The sequence below is a fragment of the Stomoxys calcitrans genome, chromosome 1, assembly GCF_963082655.1.
Source record: "Stomoxys calcitrans chromosome 1, idStoCalc2.1, whole genome shotgun sequence".
In the NCBI taxonomy this organism is placed as follows: Eukaryota; Metazoa; Arthropoda; class Insecta; order Diptera; family Muscidae; genus Stomoxys; species Stomoxys calcitrans.
The window spans coordinates 74,212,646-74,239,068 of NC_081552.1; the positions used below are offsets into that span (position 1 = coordinate 74,212,646).

Genomic DNA, 26,423 nt, shown 5'->3' on the forward strand with positions numbered 1-26,423 from the left:
TTATAGATGCGGGAAACTATAGATAATCACAACATTCGATATTTCTAATAAAAAACATCGATAGTATTGGCACTTGAAGGCCACCCTGGCGCAGAGGTTTTCATGTCCGCCTATGACGCCGAGCGCCTGGACTCAAATCCCGGCGCGAACACCAGAAACATTTTCAGCGGTGGTTATCCCCTTACTAATGCTTGCTACATTTGTGAGGTATCCTGCCATGTTAAAACTTCTCTACCAAGTTGATAAAAAAGGAGGCCCCTAATCATTGAGCTAAAACAATAATCGGACTGCACTCATTAATATGAGAGAATTATCCCCTCTTCCTTAATGGAATGTTAACTTGAAATTTAGTAGTAGTAGAAAGTTAAGTATCGTAATCACCACCTATATGTCAAATGAAAATGAGAAGTAACATGTAAGAGCGTGCTAAGTTCGGCCGAGCCGAATTTTATATATCCTCCACTAGGATCGCATTTGTCGAGTTCTATGCGCAGTATCTCTTTTTAGGCAAACAGAGAATATTGAATTAGAATATGATATTGAGTAATATTTCAGTTCATTCTGATAAGAATTGCGCCTTGTAGGGGTTCAAGAAACAAAATCGGGATATCGGTTTATATAGGAGCTGTATCAAGCTATTGATCGATTCAGACCATATTAGACACGTATGTTGAAGGTCATGAGAGAAGCCGTTGTACAAAATTTCTTCCAAATCGTATGAGAATTGCGCCCCCTAGCGGCTCAAGAAGTCAAGATGCCAGATAGGTTTATATGGCAGCTATATCAAAACATGGACCGATTTGGCCCATTTACAATCCCAACCGACCTACACTAATAAAAAGTATTTGTGCAACGCGGATGGCTTAACACCTTCGAAAGTTAGCGTGCTTTCGACAGACAGACGGACGGCCGGACATGGCTAGATCGACTTAAAATGACATGACGATCAAGAATATATATACTTTATGGGGTCTCAGACGCATATTTCGAGGTGATGCGAACAGAATGACGAAATTAGTATACCCGCATATAAAAATCAGACGATCGATTTATGTAGAAGCAATATCAATACACAGACCAAATAAAATCAAATTTTATAAATTCAGAAAAATGAAAATTGTGCGATCTATTGGTGCAATGTTACTAATTGGCTACATTCAGTGTTGAATCGTATATTTTTATTAAATTTTGCAAAAAAATTGACTTTGCGGATAGTATCGATTGGAAAAATATCAATCGAAATTCAGACAAAAAATAAAATATCGATAGTGCCATCGATATTTTGCCTGGTTTACCCGTTTAAGCGTGGCGAGAAAAGTGCGATCAGACAACGCACGGAAGCTGGATTGATGAAAGTACTTCTTGCTGCGATGATATAACGGCGCAGTGGCAAACCATTTCCCACTCCATGGAAAATGCTGCGAAATCCATACATAGGTACCAGAAGCCTCCGCTAAGAAAAGCATGGTACGACCCAGAGTGTCGAGATCCTACTAAAGCCACGAATGCGGCATACACAGCAACCCTGCAATCAATACCACATGAAGGAGACGTCTATTCCGCAGAAAGATAAATTAAATGGGAAGACGGGAGTGTGAGCGAATTGAGATGTACAAGACTCAGAAAGAAGTCCCGAAATATTACCAAAGAATCAAACATCAAACCGATGGCTATGGTGCAGGCCCATCCTCCTTCAGAGACAAAGAATGAAATGTGGTAACCGATACAGAAACTGTGCTTGGAATATGGAAGGAACATTTTTCCGACAGTGGCGGCTGCCGATGGATTGTCCGCTGAACAATTTAGACCGGAGGCGACACGCCACGCCAAGGAGACAAGACAAAATGTGTCAATAAGTCTCCTCCCCATCGCATACACGATATGTGTGAAAGACTAAAATCTTAAGTCAATGAGAACTGGTCTTAGACTGCTGCTTTAGACACGGTAAATCATAATCACACTGCCCCAAATCCTCGAAGAAACCTTAGAAGAACAGGCCAACACTTACTATCTGTTCGTTGACTACAAAACCGCTTTCGACAGCCCTACAGATAGATATAGGTCCTTTATTTACAATTGCAATTTTTCATATAGAATAAAAAAAAAACAATAGTTTAATGTTCAGCGTGATTTTGCGGGTAGTTAAGCTCCAAGTTATACAGCCATATAGTAAAATAGATTTCACACTACAGTTAGAGATTCTGATGTTTGTATTATATGAGAGGTATCTGCATCTCCAAACTTTATTTAGTCGAGGAAAGGCACTTCTAGCCTTGTTAATACGTTCGCGGATATCTGATTCCAATCCACCGTCCTTTGTGATTTGGCTGTCAAGGTAAGAAAAGTCTTTAACGTCTTCAATGGCATGGCCGTCTAGTTCGTCTTAGTTCTGCAGACTGTTCAATGATTATACGCAAGGAGTTGATGTGGTCAGCAAAAGAACAAAATGCAGTCAAGTGTAAGCGAAATACGCTGAAGCAAAAAGCTTGCCATTACTTTATTTATCGCTTTTAACAATGTTATCCCTCTCCAATTTTTACACTGGGTGAGCTCACCCTTCTTTGGGATCGTGACCACGATTTCCTTCTTCTATTCTGGGGGACTAATATTGGTATTCCAGGCCTCTCTGGTGAATGGGGTGATTGATTGAGCAATGGGATGTGCTCTATACCGAAATAGTTCGGCAGGTACATTGTCAGGACCGGCTGATTTGGCGTTTTTGGGTGAGACCAATCTAATTGCTGTTCGGTGTTGTTAATTCCAATCCGTTTTCATACTTTATTTTTGCCCTTGGCCTTATGTTGTTGCCGCTCATTTGGCCTATATGTCCAAATGTATTTCAAGACATATTTGATTTTAATTTCCCTGCAAAATTGATAAGATTCTGCAGGATGACGCTTACTGATAAACTCTCCACAACAAGAATAGGAAAGAATCTTCCCGAATCATGTAATTCCAAACAAGGTTTCAGACAGGGATACGACTTATCTTGTGATCTCTTTAAGATTATGCTGGAAAAGATTATACAAGATGCAGATGTCAATAAGTATGTCATGGCACAGGATCACATGCTACTCGCCTATGCCGGCGACATCGACACTGAGAAACTATAGTTCACATGGCCAAATCCCGACGGATTTGTAATATCGCGATGCAAAAAAGCCAAAGGCTCTGAGACTGGACCCGACAGCCTCTGTGTGGGAGGGTAACTCGTTTAAGTTATGGTTAAGGTGTGCAAAGAGACACACGATATAAACAATCCAAAAGAATCATCATTTCGTATAGCAAACGAAGCATTGTTGGCTTAAAAGAAGCCAAAATAAAACCGACTTATCTGTCGTAAAGTCATTCCAAACGTTTTATTATTTTGTGTGCACAAATATATCCCAAGATTAGATGTCAGTAATGGCTTCGTTCGATTTATTTCGAGATTACTCAGAGATCACACTATACGAAACTTTGTAGATGGGTTCTCATCCGATGAACATGAATTGACCAGGGCTCCGTCTTCTCTCCTTCCATTTTTCTTACTTTCATCAACGATCGAAACCGGTCTACTCATTTGCGGATGACAGTTATCTCTGTCATGCGTACTCATTCAGGAAGCAGATTATGGACGATACACTCTACCAAGATTTGCTGGCCATTTCGGAGTGGGGACAATGAATTAAGAAGATTTCAGAAGACTCCGTGATGTTTGTTGGCACACCAAGAATTCGCTGACCCATTACGATCATCTCTGCCTATCAACGGTATAAATGTTGAGCAATCAGAAGCTTTTAATTTCTGGGCATGAAGATCCAATGTGATGTCCGTTGGGCTAAACATGTTATGCATGCCAAGTGACGAAAGAAGCATTCAAATGTGCAGGCTTTCTTAAACGGTGCAAGAATTAATTCACTGCTTCTGATCTTCTTAACATCTACACCACTTTCATAAGGCCGAAAATGGAGTACAACTCACATGTAGGGACTGGAGCATCAAAATCATCTTTGGAGCTACTTGACCGTGTACAGAGGAGAGCAAAGGCCTAGATTGGAGACAGTAGGGTATCCAACTCTATTGCCTCCCTTGAACATAGGCGTAATGTGAGTTGTCGGGCGCTGTTCTTATTCCTGATGTAAGGATGCTTGTCAGAAATACTAGACTTTCCAGTAGTTTGTAGTTGGTTGGCCTACGGACCGGACAATGCATTACAGAAAAAATTCGGTATAAGTACAACATACCAACGTACGGCCCTTGAAACTTTCACACCTAATATGGCTGATGAGTAATTGTAACCAAATACCGAAATGCGTCGCATAGTGGTTGGTGTGTCTCTGGTTTTTCTTTTCCATTTGCAAAGAAATCGACCTTAACCCGAAGCGTTTCAGGTCGACGCAATCCGAGTTAAGGGAGTGGGCGACGAATGCGCATGAAATATTGTGCAACAGCGAAACGATCGATAGGACGGCGAAAATCTTATGGGGGATCCACATCGTGAGAAGACAAGGCTATTACTCGAAGGAAGTAAGAAGGCGGTCAGTATAGCTATTGGTATCATAACGGGACACATAGGACTTCGAGCTCACTTATATGATAGCATGTGTAGGGCATGTGGGGAATATGATGAGACGTTGGAGCATTTCCTTTGTCATTGTCCGGTTTTCGCGTCTAACAGATACCGGCACTTAGGTGGAGACACAATACCAGACATGAACCAACTAAGGGGAGTGGCGTAAATAGCACGGAATTCCTAACTCAAAATTTTCTTTTTAGAAGTAACTTTATAGTTTCTAGAGCGCGCAACAATCCGATTACTGGCTTAGGTGTATGTCCATAGTGGCATGGGGCAGAATAATATCTGCACCCCCTTTTCAACCTAACCTAACCTAAGTTGGTACCAAAAAAATATATAAGGAAGGTATATAGGAATAAGGTAAATAAAGAAATAAATGAATGAGCCTTAACATTCATCAACATTATACAGCGAAATGTTTCCAAAGTTTAGTTTTACTGAGTAATTACAGATAGTTAGGAAGTGAGTTCCAGAGATGTACAGCAAATTGGAACATATGCCATTGGGAAACAAGACTCCTATGAATTTTGGGACCTCTATTAGACCTGGCGAAATCAATGAACCCATATAGATATTGTGGTGCCTGCGTGTATATCAGTTTGTTCAAGAAAGTAAGTAAGGAGACGACGTACAGGGATATAGAGTACACAGAGTCGCGTCGTCGAAAGCCAAAGACATGCCGTGTAACACTATTAAAAAAAGTGTTCAGCTTTCGTCTACTTACCGAGCCACAATAAGCATACACCTCCCAGCCGTAGAGAATGCCGGGAGAGACCCAACCCGTTGCGGTGTAACCGACTGAGTGGGCCAAAAAGCACGTAATTTCGAATATTCCTGGCCAACATCAGAGTCGATATGGTTAGTCCACGTAAGAGTGCTATTAACAATCAAGCCCAAATTCTAACGTACTTCATGAACTTCACAATAAGACAATTGATCTGTCAAATCATTTTTATACAAAGATCCCTGAGGAACACCTTTCAAAACAGGCAAAGATGATGACACAAAAGACTTATGGCTGACGGATTGAGTGCGGTATGATAGGTACGTAAATAAGACCAACGGACGTAGAAAAAAAAATTGATCCACAGTGTCAAATGCCTTAGAATGGTTCAAAAGAACAAGAAAATTGATCTTGTCATTACCCAAATTGACTCTGATCCTCTCAGTGACCTCTGCTAAGGCAGTTATGTAGCTGTGGTTATGGCGGAAAACGGACTGTCTCACATACAACAAAGAATTCTCGTTGACAAAAGATGACATCTGCAAATACAACAATTTCTCAAAGACTTTCGACAGGTAACTAAGGATCGCAATTGGTCTGTATTCCTTGGTGTTTTTAGGGAGTGGGATGATCTTGGCATGCTTCCACGATAATAGCCACGATAGCTTGTGGCCAAAATCCTGTTGAAAACATAGGTAATATGAGGGATAATAAGCGGGAGCAAGAGCCTTATACATCTGGAATCTATACCATCAGATCCAACAGCGTTAGACTTTATAGTCGCGGCACACTCAACGACATCGACTGGACCAACACAGCAGAAACCAAAACCAGCTTCATCACCGAGAGAGGGAGAGACATTGAAACCGTAGAGTGCCAGGGATCAACTGAAATCTGTCCATTGACGTTAAAGGTTGCTGTGCATCTGTTAGTATCTCTCCTATGTCTCGAATAACCTTCCATGTCCTCCTGGAGCCTGTTGCAGAACAGAAACGTCTGTCATAATAGTCTCTCTTGGCTGCCTAAGTCAACGTGGTCCCTTGCTGAGCGAGACAACATGCTACTCAGTCGTCATGAAACGTTTCCACCTACGATGCAAAATGTTCCTCGAGTGAATGGCCGAGCGAAAATCTCGGAATTCTTATACGATTCGGTTGAACATTTGCGCAATCACCGCACTCACGAGTCTAATATCTAAACCAAGTACGTCCCGAATCGCTCCATAACCTGATAAACATAGTCCCCATTTAAACCTATTCCCCAATTTGACTTCCGAAGACCCTACAGAGAGCAATTCTTACCCAGATAACTGTATAAAAACCCATGGGATGTTTCGCTTGACCTCCCATTATCCTATTTTTGTTTGTGCCTATAAAGTGATACCGTAAATACGATTCGGCCCGGCCGAAGTTAGCATGGGTTTACTTGTTACTCAATTTTAAGCAATCTGACTGGTCCAACGGCAGGAACTAGAAGGTATATTCTTTCTCCTGTTCTTGCGGTATCACAATGGAACAAAAAGGTTTAAATGAATGCAGATTGCCGCTAACCTAACCTAGCCATGTGCCATTTTCCATCAGGAAGTGATTCTAACTTCAACAATGTATGAAGCTCTTCTCTTTCTTTGCGTTGCAAACAAATGTGCAATGGTATCATTGTAGTGGTGCAGGGAATAAAAACTATTTAATGATAACTTTTTAATTTCAATTCGACATATGCATGTCTCGGTACTTCTAGCGCTGAGTTCCTTAAAGTATCTTGGAGAATGGTAAAATGGGATTTTTGATGTTGCCTCTATTACTTCCTCCAAGAAAAATTATTTCAGCAATAAACATGTTGTTTTGATGAGCAATACTATTTGACTAAAGGCAGAGTTACATACCCCGCGCAGCACTTATGCGTACTTAAGCAGTATGTAGCTCCAGCTTAAGACAGAATTTTCTAGAAAATTATAAGTTATGCCCTCTATAACAATTCTCCCTACTGACACATACAAAATTATTGTGCAATTTATTGCAAATTACAAATTTTGCCCGTGGACATTTCACTAAGGAACAGGGGTAAACTTCTCACATATCAATGAGTGCAGTCCGATTCAAATTTATTGGAATCCTGGTCTCGCCAGGATTCAAACCCAGGCGTTCAGCGTCATTGGCGGACATGCTAACCTCTGCGCTACGGTGGCCTATTATAAGTTGTTATTTTTAAATTGCTTACATACGTCATATGGGGCCTTTTCATTTCGTTTAATTGTCTGGTCTTATCACTTTTATCGTTAATTTCAACTGTTTGTGTTTATCGTTCACGTCTGTGCCATGGCTTGTTTGCCAGTGTCCAAAACGCCACTTTTGTTTTTATCTATCTAGTTTGTTAATTGACAATAATACAACAAAAATGCAGTGAAACGATTATGCAAAGCCCAAAAGTTAAAAAAAGCAACAAAAAAAAATCCAACAAACAATTCATTTTAATTTTTTTTTTTTTTTGTATAAACGTAATTGGACACTCATGGTATTTGACCAAAGCTAAGACACATTCAGTGAATCTTTTTATGGATTTTTTTTTTATTTCCACAGAAGTCTCATGACTTTGGTTAATATTTATTTTTCATTTTAATCTCTTACTAGTATGCATTTCCTCATTTCGTGTCATTCAATTAATCACACACCTATCTCACACATGTCAACAAACATTTTTTTGGATAATAATTTATCATGCATCCGATCATTTTGGTTTGGGGGAGTAACGCGGAACGGTTACTGTTGACATACCATCAGCAACACCTCAGCTTTTTTTGTAACGGCATTCACTTTTTCTTCAATTTCCTTACTTTTTGGTTTGAAGATTTTTTATGTTTTCCTCATCCGCTGGGTTTAACAATCAAGTGGCCGCCTTAGTGTCCACTTGGAGTAAAACATTTTCTTCTAGCAGAGAACACAAGGAATTCAAACTTTTTCCGGGGTCATTCTCTTGCAAGGAACACTTCATTTTTTGGGCAACGTAACTGAAATCGTAACCAAAGTAACTAGGCATAAAATAACAAGGCACAATTTAATGAAATCGAAACACTGCCAATCGAATGGTAATGAAACATTCACACACACACACACACGTTTGCAATTCGACTGCGGAACCGAGGAAAATCAAAGAAACAAATTAAACAACAAAAGGAATAAAAACGAAAAACCCGAATTCTATGTTTGAGAGAGTTGCACGCCTAGACGATGGAACCGTTGTCGTTGTTATAACACCGCGTCGTGTGTGTTGTTAACTCGTCAAACGTTAAAAAGCATCTAAATAAAGCATAGTAGCGCTTTACAGTGCCAACCAGCAGCCATAATAACAATAATAATAAAACAAAAACAAAAACAAAACAACGGCAAAAGAAAATCCACTGCACAGCGAAAAACAAGTACGATGAGAGATGTTCAGGGGTATTAGAGGTTTTTTAGTGCTGTTTATATCCACCAATACACCACCACAAAAACAAAGACTCTAAGGGCAGCGCATAAAATGCAACCAATTGAATGCACACAACACCATGAGGGGGCTTCCTCTGCCGCCAGAGAGAGCCACAATAAAGAGAGAGTAAATGAAAAAAAATTAAACATTTGAGAGCACAACCCGCCACACAATGCATTGCCAGCAGTAGAAAAACTGCCAACTAGAAAGATAACTTGTTTTTGTTTTGTCCGCAGAAATTTTTTGTGAATGAAGTCGGTCGTTCGGTTTCGTTTTCTTCTTCTACCACATTGCGAAAAGAAACCGGCATTTTTTGTATTTCAATTTTTAATTTTAAAAACCACACTGAACAAATATGCGAAAACTGAAAATATGGCAAAATTTATCTAATGTTAATTAGTGCTAAAACTGTTTTAGCAAATATTTAACTAATTGTTTAATAATAATTAATGCAGCTAATGACAAACATTCTACGCTCGTATAGTAAACATAGTACTGTACTGTATTGGTATTGGGGATAGATAACGTTTTTGATCGAACGGAAAACGATTCGCATATACGTACATACACATATGCAGGGGGAGTTTGAATATTCTAGGAAATAATAAAGAAATATTTATGGAGAAACACGAAATACCTATTTGGTGTAGGAGGGCTTTGGGCCATATTTTTACGGTAGCAGTATTAGGATTGGATTTTTGACTGCGATGAGGATTGGTATAGAAACGAGTTTGCGTTAGGGGTCTCCCTATGAAAAGTTGGTGGTATACAAATGAAGGTTAAGATAGGTTACAGCGGCCGTCTGCACTTAAACCCCCAAAACGACAATTTTGCTGCATAGACCACAAACTTTTTTCTTTTTATACCCACCACCACAGGAGGGGGGGAATACTAACTTCGTCATTCCGTTTGTAACACATCGAAATATTGATCTGAGACCCAACAAAGTGTATTTATTAGGACGTGTCGTTTTTTTTTTTAAATCGTATAGCAAAAACGTAAACTTCACACAATTCTAAGAAGTTTATCCGAAGAAACCATGTATGGGAGCTATATCTAAAACTTAACCAATTTTGATTAAATTATGCACACATATTGGAACATTAAGTGGAACATCTTGTGCAATATGTTTTAAAGATCAGATCAAAATTGTGGCTACTGGAGTCTAAAAATGTCATATCGGTTGAAAAATATATATGGGAGCTATATCTTAAACTGAACCAAGTTTGATAAAATTATGCACACATGTTGGAACATTAAGTGGAACATCTTGTGCAAAATTTTGTAAAGATCAGACCAAATGGCTACTAGAGCCTAAAAATGTCATATCGGATAAAATATATATATATATGGGAGCTATATCTAAATCTGAACCGATTTTGTTCAAAATCAATAGCTTTCTTGGACCAAAAAAGTGACTGGTGCAAAAATTTACGATATCGATCGGACAACAAATGCGATTTGTATCTTGGTTACAAGAATATCTAATATCGAAAGAACAGGAAAAAAGTTTTAAAGTCGAGAGGTGCGGGTTAGTATTTTATTTTTGTATTTTTTTCTTCGGAGAAACTTCTTAAAATTGTATGTAGTTTACGTTTTAGCTATACGATTTTTCATTTTTTTTTTTTCTATCTATAGAAATAAATCAAGCCGGCCTAATAAATATTCTTGATCGTCTTGACATTCTCAGTCGATTTAGTCGTCCGTCCGTGAGTTGAAAGCACGCAAACTTTCGAAGAAATAAGCTAGTCTTTTGAAATTTTGCACGAATACTTCTTTTGAGTGTAGGTAGGTTGGAATTGTAAATGGGCTTTATCGGTCAATGTTCTGATATAGCTGCCATATAAACCTATCCTGGATCTTGACATCTAGAACGTCTAGAGGACGCAATCCTTATCCGATTTGGCTGAAATTTAGCATGAAGTGTTTTTTTGTTATGACTTCCAACAACTGTGCCAAGTATGGTCCAAATCGGTTCAAAACCTGTTATAGCTGCCATATAAATCTATCTGGGATCTTGACTTCTTAAGCTTCTAGAGGACGCAATTCTTATCGGATTCGGCTGCAATTTAGCATGAAGTGTTTTTTTGTTATGCCATCCAAAAACTGTGCCAAGTATGGTCCAAATCAGTTCATAACCAGATATAGCTACCATATAAACCAATTTCGGATCTTGATTTCTTGAGCTGGTAGAGAGCTTGACAAATGCGATCCAGTTCGATCGGGGCGAACTTAACACGCCTTTCCTTGTTATCACGCAATTCGTTCGCCAACTCACAATCTAATCGAAATAGTATCAGATGATGATATAGCTTCCATATACTTATGAAGGTATGTAAATAATTCACCCGAACTAAACTCATAAAGCCATAGTTATTATAATTTTACATCGATTTATATGAAATATTCTATTCTTTACGAATTCTTTTATGATCTTACAATTTTATTCCAACATTTCTTACAAAAGAAGTTTACTTGCCAGAAAATTCGTTTATGGCAAATGCATTATTTTTTTGGGTGCACAGTTATGATTTCAAATGACAGACCAAAGCCCCGAATCTACGATCTCAATACTGTTAATCATAATAAGTTACCATAAAGAAATATTTGTCCAAAAATAACTGAATTTTGTTCTGTTGGCATTTCCAACATAAAAAAGGAAGCAAGGTATACCTTCGCTATATAACATCAACCGATTCTCTTTTTCACTTAAGGTGGGGAGAAAAAAACCTCATTGACCGCTTATAAGACAATTGGCCGTGCTGACGTGTCAAATCATTAAAGGGCAGTGAAATAAGATCCCGTATAGGGAGCACGAAATGCTCAAGAAGGACAAGTACGGTAACAGTCAATCTGTGTATTATAAATGCGGAGGGTAGACTGTCCGATTAAAGGTAAGATCAGTAGCATGCCCGGAAAAAAGGATGGGAGACGTATGCTGTGTTTGAGAACGATAAGACCTTCCACCACTTCTGTGATTGCAAGAAACTCCGCTTGATACACACACAGTGGTCAAATAACCTTCTCGATATCACTAGTCCTAGTTCTACAGAATACATCCCAAAGCCCATCATCTAGTTTGGAATGATCCATGTAACTTCTATTACCAGGGATATTGCAGTTCCGATTGGTTCGATCAGGAATTGTGACACAGTACTTTTTATCAAAAAGGGGCGCAGGCAATGCATAATCCTCGATGTCGTCCTGTGATTCACAAACAAGCCATGGCGAGGACCATTTCTGCAGAATTTTGTCTGAATTATAGTTTCAGCCTAATATAACGATGATCGAAGAAGCTGGGATCTTCCAACAATTCCTGATTGTATGTCCTTCCGATTATGTGTTCGGATATAAAGGTTACATATAGTATCTCCTGCCTGTTCCTGGTAACACTTTCGGTTTATTCCCTTTACAGATTACAACTTATAATATATCCAATAAGCAGCACATCTCCTTCGCTAATAGCCGAACTTTCTCACATATGTTGATTTGCATTAGCATCACTTCCTAAAATGAGGCTCCTGCCATCAGACGTTTTGGGCATCGGAAGCGGCCTTACAATGGTGGAGTTTAATCTGCAGACACCGGACCACAGTCAGGATTAAGAATCTCCACCATTGTTGCGTTAGTCTCATCTTCTGAGTCCGCTCAAAAAATTCGTACAATCTTCTCATGGTGAGTTTCCTCACGCATTTAGGTGCAGTTGAGAAAGCGTTTGAAACACTCTTCCTCAGGACTCTGGACAGTTGCGGTGTGGACGATTCCTCCTTAGATGCTTTAATAGCTGCTGCTGTCGAAGTACCTTTTGAATTCCGTCCTTCCCCACTGACGCACACCTTGAGCTCAATCCAAACGCATGGGCTCACTAGTAATGTAAAAGTAATTTTGTGGCAGAAATTAGAGATGAAATAGGAAAGCCTTAAAACTTGCAAAAAAAAAAATGTCCCAGAAGTATTTTCTCCAACCCTCGTTTTTCCATACTAACCATACACAAAAAAGTTGTTTGCCTTGCTCTAGCATGTTTTCCGTTTTTGTCTCGTTAACAAGTTTGTAACTTCATCATCTTCGAAACAAAATACCAAAAATGTTATAAAAACAACAGAGAAAATCGAACGAAAATCAGTTTTCCCAAAACACAAAAACCAGACTAGACACCATAAAATAACAAACGGACGAATGGCGACAATCAAATTCAAATCCAAATGTTGCAAGCCAACGAAAATAAAAAGATTTTTGTTTTTCGAGACAAATAACACATTGTCAACTACACCAAAATGTAACTAAAAACCAAATGCTTGTACTAACACTTGGCCACTGGAAACCCAGGTGAACTCACAACAATGCTATGCAATCCAATGGTCAGGTTTTTCATTTCTAGTCTTGTCGAGAATATAAAACCAGTGAAAAGGGTACTAAGTTCGGCCGGGCCGAATCTTGGGAACCCACCATCATGGATTCTGCTAAAAATCAATACAAAATAAATTTAGTTGAAGGGTATAATTATAACCAAACTTATGTCAAGCCAGCAAAAATTTAAGCTTCTTGGAACCGAACGAGGATGATCGAGAGACCGGTTTACATAGGAGCTATATCAGGTTATAGACTGATTTGGACCGTACTTGGCACAGTTGTTGAGAGTCATAAAAGAACACTACATGCTCAATTTCAGCCAAATCGGACAAACATAGCGGCTGTTAAGGGCTCAAGAAGTCAAATCGGAAGATTTATATGGGGGCTGGGCTATATCAGGTCATGGACCGATTTAGACCGTACTTCGTACAATTGTTGGAAGTCTTAACAGAACACCACTTGCCAAATCGGACACAAATTACGGCTTGTAAGGGCTCAAGTCGTAAAATCGGGAGACCGGTTTATATGGGAGATATATATGGGGTTATAGGCCGATTCGGACCTCACTTGGCACAGTTGTTGAGAGTCTTAACAGAACACTACATGCTCAATTTCAGCCAAATCGGACACAACTTGCGGCTTGTTAGGGCTCCAGAAGTCAAATCTGGAGATCGGTTTATATGGGAGCTATATCTAAATCTGAACCGATATTGGCCATTTGCAATCCCCAACGACCCAAAACAATATTAAGAGTCTGTGAAAAATGTCAAGCGGATAGCTTTACGCGTTCGACGGCTATCGTGATTTCGACAGAAGGGCATCTACAAAGATGGTATTTATAGACGGACCGACGGACGGACATGGCTAGATCGACTCAAAACGTCGAGACGATCAAGAATATATATACTTTATGGGGTCTAAGACGCATATTTCGAGGTGTAACAAACGGAATGACTAGATTAGTATACCCCCGTCCTATGGTGGTGGGTATAAAAAAATGTATTGAATTAGATAAAGACATGACCAGCAAGGTGGTGATAGCAGCTAGAACTCCTCGCAGGCGTTATGGCCAAATATTGAATGAAAAAAAAAAACCATGCAGGGAGGTAAGGTAAGTAGACACAAAAAAGCTACCACCACACATAATGAATGAAAAAAAAATCGTCTTGGTAACGAAAACGAGCCAACAAAAAGACTCGAACAATGTGTTGTGCCATGTTAACAACATATGCCAGCCAACTGCTAAACAGCAAGCAAATGAAAATGGACATTGAGAGCTAACCCAACGCTACCAATGACGTCTACTGTTTTGTTTTTCTTTGGCCACTAACTTGGTCTTCGTGGACATCTTGCTGGTTTTTTGGAAGGGCTTATACTTCTGTACCTTAAGTTAGCTGGCTTAAGGTTCTTACGATTTCAATAAACCACATCGAAAACAACATTGAGTAAGAAATAAAACAAAATTGGCTTAGCCTCCCAACTGGCTTAATGGGAAAAACAAAAACAAGTCCCACAAAGAGTACTTACGCACGCAATTTGGCTAAATCCACCAAATAACATTGGTTGTTTGTGTTAGATAAGAGGTGACATAAAGAAGCTTACCTGAAAGAACACAAGAAAAACAAGAAAAAAAAAAACAAAAATAAGCATTAGATTTGAGGAGTGTTACATAATGAGAAGCTATTACATAATTGAAGATATTAAAAAAAAATTATGAAATAATTCATCCACAAAGATGGTGTTTATAGCACTAGACATTAAGTTGAGTTTTAGGTGAAATGCTGAAAATAGTCCAATGTTCACAAAGTCTCTCCCTTAAATATTCAACCTAACGTACCAGTAACGTACCATAAATTATTGGCGCCATAAATTCTGGGTTTTAAGGAGCATAATTAGCGAGTAGACAACTATATTTGTCCCCTTATATGAAGTGTGCTACGTTGGCAGACGGAAAGTTAAGAATTAGTATATTTCGATCAACGGGTATCGAATTGCATCTTCATGACCAGAACATCAAGATCACGTGATTGCTTGATTGCTTGATACTCATACCGCCATCTAGCATATGTTAAAGTCCTTATTCTTCATTGGATGTCACTTAGAAATGACCATGCTGTCATTTCGTTCCGCACGAATACTTCTAGGTAGTAGGTAGTTTTACAGCAACTCAAAGATACCTACGATAGTGATATGTGCTAGGCGGTCATTTGTCTGTCTCTGTTTCCTGTGGCACGGCAAATCTAGGGACCGGGAATATGCTCAGAAAGAATTCGAAAGACCCAATAGTTGTGGTGTTGGTTTCAGGACGCAGCAATGTGGTTTCGGGCACATCGTTCTCTAGTTTATTGAGAGGATTGGTGCGAATGATTCTAAACCTCTCACCGATAAGGAGAGAGGCTCCCTTAATTGGGCTCGAAGGTCCGCACAACGGGATACCCAAAATAGCACTCGGTCACTTGGTGTACATCCCATCCCCAAGATAACTAAGGCGAACAACAGTAATCTGGGTCCAAGCACCATTGCTAATATCGCTAAGGCCAGCTTGATGATGGTGATTGTCGACGAGGGATAAGAAGAGGGCTGCATACGAGGGCTGCTAAATAAGCTTCTGACCTAGGCAACACCAAGTGTTGGTAGGTATAATCTGACAATCCATTGGAAAGTTTGACATTTTCTAGCACAATCGTACGTACACATCCGGAGTTATTGTCGCACGAGATAGTGGAAAGATCAAGTGGTGGGAGACACCTCGAAACTTGGTGTCAGAGATTTTAGAATGAGCGCAGAAGATCGAGGCGCCTGGAACGCTATTCCACGTTCGGAGAGCGGAACAAATATTCTGTCATAGCCAATTAAAGTAAAGTAAAGTAAAATAAATGTATTCCATCTTTATATACAGTATTTATTTATCAATACTTTATTGAATTCATTTTGTTAAGTTAGATTAACTTTATTACATTGAATTACTTTTGCCATATGGATTTTAATTGACGTTGAAAATCTGAACGTTAACTATGGTCGGATTTCTGCAGACAAATCCCAAAAACAGCTTCGGCGGAACTTAAGGTCTTTCTGATGATGGCAGGAACCATGGGTGTGTCGAGGAGTGGTTTGTGGACTAAGAATTCCTGGATTTGAACTTCTCAAGAGTACGGGAGATTGGAGACGCAGAGCCTGTATTCTTGCAAAGAGTAGTGTAAATGTTGTCCTTCTTCCGTCGCTTGGCACCAAAGTTTCAATCGTAACCAACTATCAAATTAACAAATCTCACTACTGTCAGACTTCCCTATGCATAGCACACAATTCAGATATGCCGCTCTTGAACCTTTGTTGGTGGTTGAAACCGCTTCTGCAGGGAAAAAGAGCCTCATAGTGAACAATGTTGCTTATGCACATCCACAGGAACAGTTCATATGTAAATGAAAAGGGTGAGCTACTTATCGAATATGTTGCAATTTGGCAGTTTGTAAACAAGAAAATAGACAGACAGGCAGGAGGTACTAGATGTTACCTTTGTATCGGAGAATATCAGCGAAAGGAATTGTGTCGTTATAGAAGTTTAGGTAAGTGGTCCCTCGCCGAAACAAAAGAAAGGGGAATTGGGAAAAACTTCGGCAGAGTTCTGCACTATTATCTCCTCTAGACCTGAAAAGGAAGTGGCAACTGTGTAGGATATAGGCATAATGGTCAACCGGATCACGAGGACTCTTAATAATTCGCTTTCTTCAGAATGTCCTTGAGCCAAACCAAGGGGCAAACAGCGAGCGCAATGGTGGACCCCAAAACTGGTTCGTCTAAGCAAGGACGGCAAAAAACTCTTCAACAGGGCGAAAGCCACAAGGGCACCAAGCGATTGGGACGTTTATAAGACTGCGCTAAAAAAAATACTAGGGCGAGCAGAAAAAGGCTCAAAACAGATCCTGAGTCGAATTCTGCAGCTCCGTGAAGGATATATCTGAGGCCTCTAGGCTAAGAAAGATCTTATCATCGATACCTATTGCGGTGGGATGTAGTCAAAAGTAAGATTATGGACGAAAATACTTTGGGCAACAAAAAGTTTCGACTCTTTTAAGTCGTCAGGCCCTGACGATTTATCACTGGCTGAATTACAAGCTCTGTCCGACGGACTGGTTCCTTGTCTAATGGAGATATACTCTGCTTGTATCAGCATGTCATACCTGTGAGATGGAGGGTCACAAAGATTATTTTCATTCCAAAAGCATGAAACCCTTACCACACGAAGACGAAAGTATGCGCTCTATTAGTCTGTCATCATTTATGCTGAAGATTCTAGAGAGGCTAAAAGAAACATATCTTAGGGCAAAGATTCCTGGAGATTGCATGTTTCGAAAACAGCATGCATATAGTAAGCCCACTGAAGCAGCCCTTCACGACCTAGGGGGCTACATAAACGAGTCTCTTACTGTCAACGGTTATACAGTAATACCATTTCTGGACATTGAAGGTGCGTTCAATAACGTAAAACCAAAGACATTCATGCGGGAACTGAGGCATCGATAATACTGAGGGAATGATTCCTAATAATCTTCTGACTAAAAAGTGTATTGCGGCAAGCTTTGTATCGGTAGGTCTACAAGTATGGATCAGAAGAGAGACGCCTTAAGGATGTTATAGCCATTAACAATTTATAATTGTTTCTGAAAGCAAAATGCGTAATAGTGGCCGCGTAAGCTAATGAAGTGGCCATTGTGGTTAGGGGAAAGTTTCCCGGCGCTTCTAGAGATATACTTGAGGAAGCTTTCCGAGCTAGAGAAAGTGGTCTAGGCGTAAATCTGTCTAAGAAAAAAGTTACTTTTGCAGCAGGAGATACAAGTTACCCACTGTGACACTTGTCTCCTTGGGGGAGAGTATTTTCCATTTACTGAAAGCGCAAAATACCTGGGTGTGTTCCCGGACAGGAAATTGAACTTCAAATCAAACACTTTAGAAAGGGCAAGAAAGGCAACTCTTGCTCTATACATCGGTAAGAGAGCCATTGGCAAAAGTTGCAGTTTAAACCGGGTGTCATGCACTGGGTGTACACTGCAGTTGTCCGCCCTATAATGTTATGTGGTGTTGTAGTCTGGTGGACGTTGCTTCAAAAGTCCACATACAATTCAATACTCAGCCGGATCCAAAGAATGGCTTGTTTGTGCCATGGCTGCGGAGTCTGACCCTTTAAGTCGGATTTGTAGAACGGTTCGGAAGCATGCTCAATTTCGAACCGAACTCCGACTCGGGCGTAATAGCCCGACTTCCACTCCGCGCTCAAAAACTCCGGTCAACTCTGCAGCCTTGGCATCATAGCCGCTCGTCTTCTTAATGCTACACCCACTGCCTCTGGACATTGTGGCTAGACATTTGCTGTGAGGCTTAGGGAACTTTCTCTTTTAGAAGGTTATCTGACCACTACAGTGTGTATCAAGCGGAGATCACTGCAATTAAAGAAGTGGTGGAAAGGCTAAGACACAATGTCATAACGACGATTGGCATAAATATTTTCTCAGGCAAGCAGAGTTTCATCTCTGGGGAATATATTTCTGAAATCAGAAGCCGCCCTCGACTGTAGCAAAGTTCTCAATAAGATGGCTAAACAATACAAATTTCATCTGTTCTAGTGGTGGGTCACAGAGATATCCCGGGGAATTGTAGAGTAGACATTCCTTGTGTAGTTTCTAGTCTCGTAAGCTCTCCAGAGGAACTGGAAGCGTGCGTATGCCTCTAACCACATGTAAGCTAAGTCTTAAGGATCAGACCCGAAGGGCAAAGAATAATAGATAGTCACAAAGTGCGGGTTGTGAACACTCCAAAATTATGTGGTCCAATCTAGACTTGAAGAGGTCCACCGCTTTGCTGTCGCTAGAACAGACGCTTCACTCATTATGTTCGTCATGACAAACACATGACAGACGGAAGGTTACAAGTAACGACTTCTGCAGATGCTTGAGGACGTCGAGGAGGAAGAGACTATTAAACATCTGCTGTGTGTGTGTCCCGCACTAGCAGTCAGAAGGAGTTCATCTTTAGTTTCTCATTTCTTTGAGAACTTGTCTGAATTAGCGGATGTGCCCATTGCCAAGTTGTTGGGCATTTATAATCGGTCTGGATGATTCAACGGATAAGGTTAGGCGACAATATACGATTTTACCCAGCCTATCGTCATTTTGGACACTAAAAAATATTTTATAGTTGTTTTTCCAACCATGAAATGGCGATTTAATTTGCAAATAATTTTATGCCAAAAATTTTTATACGGAAAACGAGTGTAAACGGTGGCGTATGACGAATGACATATGTGGGTATAATAATCAAAAATGTAAACATACGCACCCACGTCCGATAAATTCTGTAAAGAAATAATTGGTGCTGTGTCAGTGGTTCTCGCCAAATCATTGGGAGTTACGAACTTTAAGACATCTCTTCTTCCATTGGACTATATCCGTTGACATACCACGCATTTCTGACATGCAATATGAGAAACCCATTGCTAGGCCTTATGAATTAATTCTATTTTAAAGTACTGCTAACACACAATTTAGCGCAAGTCCGATATATGTATGTTTTTTTGTATACTTCAAATATATGTCGCCCAGAAATGTATTAAAACCTATTTCGATCAAGCGTACAACATCTTTGCCAAGTCATATCAAAAAAAAAAAAAATATAAAATATATTTTATAGCCCAAAAAAAGCTAACATCAATTAAGGCCATAAGCTATATCTCTGAAACGAGAGCTGTTGGAGAAAAACTATTGCCAGTTTTGGAAATATCGCGTCAATTTGAGGTCGAAATAACAAAAAAAAAAAAACTAGAGAAAACAAAATGAGTGATGACCAGTGTAATCGAATGTCCAATGATTCTTAATGATGCTTGCTAGAAGTTTCTCCAAATTTATACCCCACGGTACAGCTTTTGTACAGGGTATTGTAGGGTTAGGTTAGATTTAAGTGGCAGTCTGTCATCAGACTTAGACGTTTTCGTCTATTGTGATACCACAGGAACATCTAAAGTACATGTTTGTGTATTTAGCGAAAAACAACTTAAAACCAGGAAGGAAAGGCAAAAGTCGGGCGGTGCCGACTTTATAATACCATACACCTACACTATAGGCACAAAGTGGGAGCTATATCTAATTCTGAGGCAATTTTGATGGACCTCGGCGGATGTTTTCAGATGGGTTATTAAACAATCCGTATGAAATTTCGAGGAAATATGTTCAAACTGTAATAAATACGGTTGACATATGACAACAGTATTTCAAATCTGACGAACATATATATGGGAACTATGTCTAAATCTGAACCGATTACAAGCAAACTTCTTAGATATTGTGGTAGTCGTTGGGGAAAGCAAAATTAAAAAAGTACAAAATTTTGGCAAGATTGGTTAATAAATGCGCTTGAAGTGGCTCAAGGATTGAAAACCGGGCGATATGTATATATATGAGAGCTACATCTGAATCTGAACCGATTTCACCAGTAATGTCGAGTGTCATTAGGAAATCCTTCCTGCCAAATCTCACGAGAGAATCGGTTAACAAATGACCATTTTATTGCATTAGTACTGCAAATCGGACGAACATATATATGGAAGCGGTATCCAAATCGTCGTCAAGCCGAAAAACATGCGTGCACCAAATTTGAAGACGATCTGATGAAAACTGCGACCTGTAGTTTGTGCACAAATTAACATGGACAGACGCATAGACCGACAGACAGACGGACATAGCTAAATCGAATCAGAAAGTGATTCTGAGTCTATTGGTAAACTCTCAATGGGACTGTCTTCCTTTTGGGTGTTACAAACAAATGCACTAAGTTATAAAACCCTGTACCACAGTAGTGGTGTGGGGCATAAACATTTTCTAGTGCCCACAATGACGATAGTCTGGGTAGAATCATATATTATGACCTACCTTAATCTCAAAAACAAGAAATGTGGAAGAACAAGTAAAAGCGTGCTAAGTTCAGCCGGGCCGAATCTTACATACCCTCCACCATTGATCGCATTTGTGGAGTTCTTTTCCCGGCATCTCTTCATAGGCAAAAAAGGATATAGGAAAAGATTTGCTCTGCTATTAGAGCGATATCAAGATATGGTTCGGTTTGGACCACAATTAAATTATATGTTGGAGACATGTGTAAAATGTCAGCCAATTCGAATAATATTTGCGCCCTTTGGGGGCTCAAGAAGTAGAATAGAGAGATCGATTTATATGGGAGCTGTATCAGGCTATAGACCGATTAAAACCATAATAAACACGTATGTTGATGGTCATGAGAGGATCTGTCGTACAAAACTTCAGGTAAATCGGATAATAATTGCGACCTCTAGAGACACAAGAAGTCAAGATCCCAGTTCGGTTTATATGGCAGCTATATCAGGCTATGAACCTTATTTGACACAGTTGTTGAAAGTAAGAATAAATCGGATAGGAATCAAGAAGTCAAGTCCCCAGATCTGTTTACATGACAGCTATTTCAGGTTATGAACCGATTTAAACCATATTTAGCACAGTTTTTGGATATGATAACAAAACAAGTCGTGCAAAATTTCATTCCAATCGGATAAGAATTGCGCACTCTAACGGCTCAAGAAGTCAAGACCCAAAATCGATTTATATGGCAGCTGTATCAAAACATGAACCGTTTTTAACCATACTCAATACAGTTGTTGGAAGTCATAATAAAACACCACCTGCAAAATTTCAGTCAAACCGGACCAGAATAACGCCCTCTAGAGACTCAAGAAGTCAAGACCCAAAATCAGTTTATATGGCAGCTATATCAAAACATGGACCGATATGGCCCATTTACAATCCCAACCGACCTACACTGATAAAAAGTATTTGTGCAAAATTTCAAGCGGCTAGCTTTACTCCTTTGATAGTTTCCGTGCTTTCGACAGACAGACGGACGGACGGACAGACGGACGGACATGGCTAGGTCGACATAAAATGTCACGACGATCAAGAATATATATACTTTATGGGGTCTCAGACGAATATTTCGAGTAGAATGACGAAATTAGTATACCCCCATCCTACGGTGGAGGGTATAAAAACAGTCGCCAATTTGAAATAGAAACCCTAAATAACTCAGAGAAAACAGTCAACCTTTTTCCCCCTTGTTCACCTGTGTTATTGATCATAAAGTGAGATATGTCATGAAAAGTTCGAGAAATTGAACTAGGAACTGCTAGAAAGATATATAGCGAAGTTACATGTTCCACATGACGCAGATAGTTAGTTTTGACGAAATCTTTTCTTGATAGGGTAAAGGACGGAAGCTAACCCACAAGTTGAAACATTTCCAAATGCTCCATAAGCAAAACGTTATTATCCATTCGCCGCATATTATTAATTTATTAACAACACTTATACTCCCTGATGTTCCATATTAAGAAACTCCCATCTAAAATCAAATTAACATCAATTATGATTTGTTTATTAATGAACGATTATAAATTCTTAGAAATGCATTATCAAACTCATTATCCCAAATGAAGTGTTAGCAAGCTAAGAAATTAACATTAAAATAAATCAATGTGATTTTTCTCCCCCCCTCCCGCCAAATTACAAATGATCCCCTTAGTAGAAATTTCATTCATGTTGCCTGCAGCTGGGCCCAGACTGAATTAACAAATGGAATTTCAAATATTATGTAAACAATTTGTTATTCTACAGCCCATCATCCCCTACAAGAAACAAAAAAAAATCGCATGAAACCGAGAAGAAGATCTGAACATTTCAAATAAACAAAGGAATTAAAATCCAACACATGGGAAATAAACACATGCAGCAATTAACAAAGCACAAGAAAAAGGAGATGGAGATGGACCAGCATTGGCTCAAGGCATCAGTGATACACCAACCAGCCAAACAATTAGCATTAATTAATTAAAATGGGTTGGTAACTCTTCTCATTTGTACGTTGAACCAAAAAAATGGCAATTTCATAGCTTGCTTAAGGCCAGAGTTGCCAAAACAAACTTTTTTTTTTGATGTCTCAAAATCAGGGAAACAGATTTATCTTAAAGATATTACCCAAGTTACTCACAATCATTAGAGCACTGTATACGAAAACTTTGTAAGGCCGTTTGATGCAGTAATGTTTGCTTGTTTTTTTTTTTTTTGTTTATTTTTGCTGGCATTTTTCCGTAGAGTAATTTTTTATTTTTCACATTCCAGGTGCTGTAAATGTATACAAATTTAAATGGAGTAATCGTTGTAATGTTGCAGAAAATAAATTGTTATTGCCGCTGTTTCTTTTGCTTGTCTTGTATGAGGCTTGAAGTGGTAGAGCACCTTTTGTCTTTTTGTATGACTTTGTGGGATGGTATCTTTATGGTAAAATCTGATTATCAAAACAGTATGGGTCTGTCTGGCTTGTTTTTCTTTCTGCCTGTCTGTTTTGTTATGCATAATTTTCCATCTAATATGGAATGGTATGTTAAGTTTTAAATATGGGTAGCACAGAAGAAAACGCGGACGAGGAAACCGCACACACCTCAATATTGGCCAGGGCATAAAGAAACACAATTGTGGCTAATTTTTCTAGATGAGTGACTTTTTCGGTTCTTCTTCTTTTGCTCGTTATGTTTTTCACATGGCAATTATCAAAGACCGCTCTGAACTAGATCACTCGGTTTTGGTTATGTTAAATTAAATTAGAAAAAAATGCTAAACAAGAAAAATATTTGAATAACTTATTGCAGGCGTATTTCATTCTAATTTGAAACAAGTAGAGCTCAACTTGGATAAATATGCTATACTTCACATTTAAAACAGGCCGATATATGGCGCTGTGGAGAGAGACTTCCATATAAAGCTAGAATTTGGACAGATTATTACAAGTGCTAAGTTCGGCCGGGCCGAATCTTAGCTACCCTCCACCATGGCCCGCATTTGTCAAGTTCTTTGCCTGGTATCTCTTTATAGACAAACAAAGGATAATGGATAAGAATTGTTATGCTATTGGAGCCATATCCTGTTATGTACCGATTCGGACCATACTTAGATTGAACCTTGATGACCATAGTTGAAACCAGTGTGCAAAATTTCAACCAAATCGGATAAGTACTACGCCCCCCCCGAGGCTCAAGAAGTAAAATCTGGAGATCGGTTTATTTGGAAACTTTGGAAGCATGTATGTTCAAGGACGTAGGAGAAGTCGTTGTACAAAATTTCAGCTAAATCAGAGAAGAGCTGCGACCTCTAGGGGCTCAAGAAGTGCATTCGTGAGATCGGTCTATATGGGAGCTATATCAGGTTTTAAATCGATTGAAGCTATACTTGGCAAGTATATTGGAAACAACTGTGCAAAATTTCAGTCAAATTGGATAAGAATTACCCCCCTCCTACAGGCTCAAGAAGTATAATCGGGAAATCGGTTCTCATGGGAGCTATATCAGGTTGTGGACCGATTCAAGCCATACCTTGCACATCTTTCCAGTGTCGTAGAAAACGTCGTAGCACAAAATTTCAGTCAAATCGCAAATGCATTGAGCTCCAAAGAGCCTCAAGAAGTATAAACGGAAGACCATGGACCGATATGGCCCATTTACAATCCCCACCGACCTACACTTATAGGAGGTATTTGAAGCGCCTAGCTTTGCTTCTTCGAAAGTTAGCGTGATTTCCACAGGCAAACTGGCTTAAAATATCACGACGATCAAGAATGTATCTACTTTATGGTGTCCTACACGAATATTTCGATGTGTTACAAACGGAATGTTGGCATTAGTATAGCCCCATCTTATGGTGGAAATTATAAAAACTGAGCGACATGCATGAAAACTACCATAATTTTGCTGCCATACGGAAAAAGTCTTGGAACTACCACCATAAAAGTGGATTAAACAGTGGCACAGTGGCAACTAATTAATCGTGAAATTGTGTAGTGAGAGATCACTTCTCAAAGCTACCCAGTTATAGCGTCCGGTGTGTCCGGTGTGTCCGGCGTTTGTAGATAAAAAGCTCAAGGGCATTTCTTTTAGAAAACCCTGTACCACAGGTGTGGTGTTAATTACACTTAAAAAAAAGTTGTCGCAACGTTTAAGATTTTTCCTTGTTTGTAGAATTTTTGGCAATAAATAAAAACGAGCCAAAGAAACAAAACTTTAAAATAAAATGCTGTCTTTAAATTAAATTTCCCATTTACTAACGGGCATGACCATCCGTTTCGAATTTTGATCGCTGATTGATTCATATTCTATTTCATAGATGACTGTCCAATTATTATTTTTTGAAAAATTCTTATTTTAAACTTGGTATCACTGTTGCTTGTCCCAAGGTCAATTTCCTAACTTTCAACGATATTTTAATCCTAATTTTAGACGCAAAGTAAAGAAATTATTAGCCTACCATTTAAAATAAAAATTCTTAATAAGAAGAATTTTTTTTTAAAAAGGCAATGTTTCTTTAAAAATGGTGGAAAATTGATCATCTTTCAATTAAGTATGCTAATCTTTGGCTCAAAAGTAGAACAAAATTTTTTTCAGTGTAGGATATAAATACTAGAAGAGGCGAACAGTCAGAAGAGCTATATTCATGCTACTACTATGGTTAGGTAAGGTTTAATCGGCAATCTGCCATCAGACTCAGTGCTGAGTGCTGATAAACCCCATATTTATGCCAATCGACGAAATGGCATTACATCAAATCCATTCCACCACTTATTTAATTCCAAGGATCTCTCCTTGATATACATTACCGTGGTCGGGTAATCTTTTCGATATGACTTATCCAAGTTCCTCAAAGTACACCCCACCTGGTCATCTAGTTTGCAACCATCTGTATAGTGTAGAGTTTGTTGGCACTCTTACGCGGATGTGTCTTCATTGGGATGTCTAGTAGGGCCTGCCTAATAGATTTGCGGGCACTTAATAACGGCACTGGCACAAAATAAAGGATTTGGCTTTGCAGGCACAACAAAATGAAAACCACAATTTGATATAGCATTGACTTGGAAGTTGTTAGGCTCTTTTTGACTTCTGTCCTTTATATCTATTTCATCGTCCTTATATACTAATTTCACATAACGGTACTTAGACCATTCTGACAAAACCAATCCTTAAAAATACAACAGTTCCAATCATATGGTAATTTAGATTTATAGTGGGGCAACTCACACGGCACGATATGTCGTAATACTACAATAGAAGTAACTTCTACCACCAGGGATATCGTAGGTCCAATCGGCTCTATTAGGAATAGTGTAATCCACGCTGCCTGGAATATCGGGCATTGTTTCAAGGATAACACAGTGTCCGTAGGCGACGCATGACCAAAGGGAAAGCCCCCTTAGCCTCACAGCAGTGGTCGCAGC

The 26,423-nt window shown here is 39.2% G+C and overlaps 1 protein-coding gene across 7 annotated transcripts in view; it reads right to left on the reverse strand.

The window, feature by feature from the left end:
- LOC106092346 (rab11 family-interacting protein 4B) overlaps positions 1-26,423 on the reverse strand; it is a 416,788-nt gene that overhangs the window by 99,962 nt on the left and 290,403 nt on the right. Inside the window, exon 1 of one of the 7 annotated variants that reach the window (XM_013259178.2) lies at positions 8,054-8,575. The exons of 4 other annotated variants lie outside the window; for them this stretch is intronic. The gene's annotated coding sequence lies outside the window, so the exon portion shown is untranslated. Of the gene's footprint in view, positions 1-8,053; positions 8,576-26,423 lie in introns of those variants that run through there. 2 more of the 7 variants (XM_059370574.1, XM_013259176.2) reach the window with 2 other exon arrangements.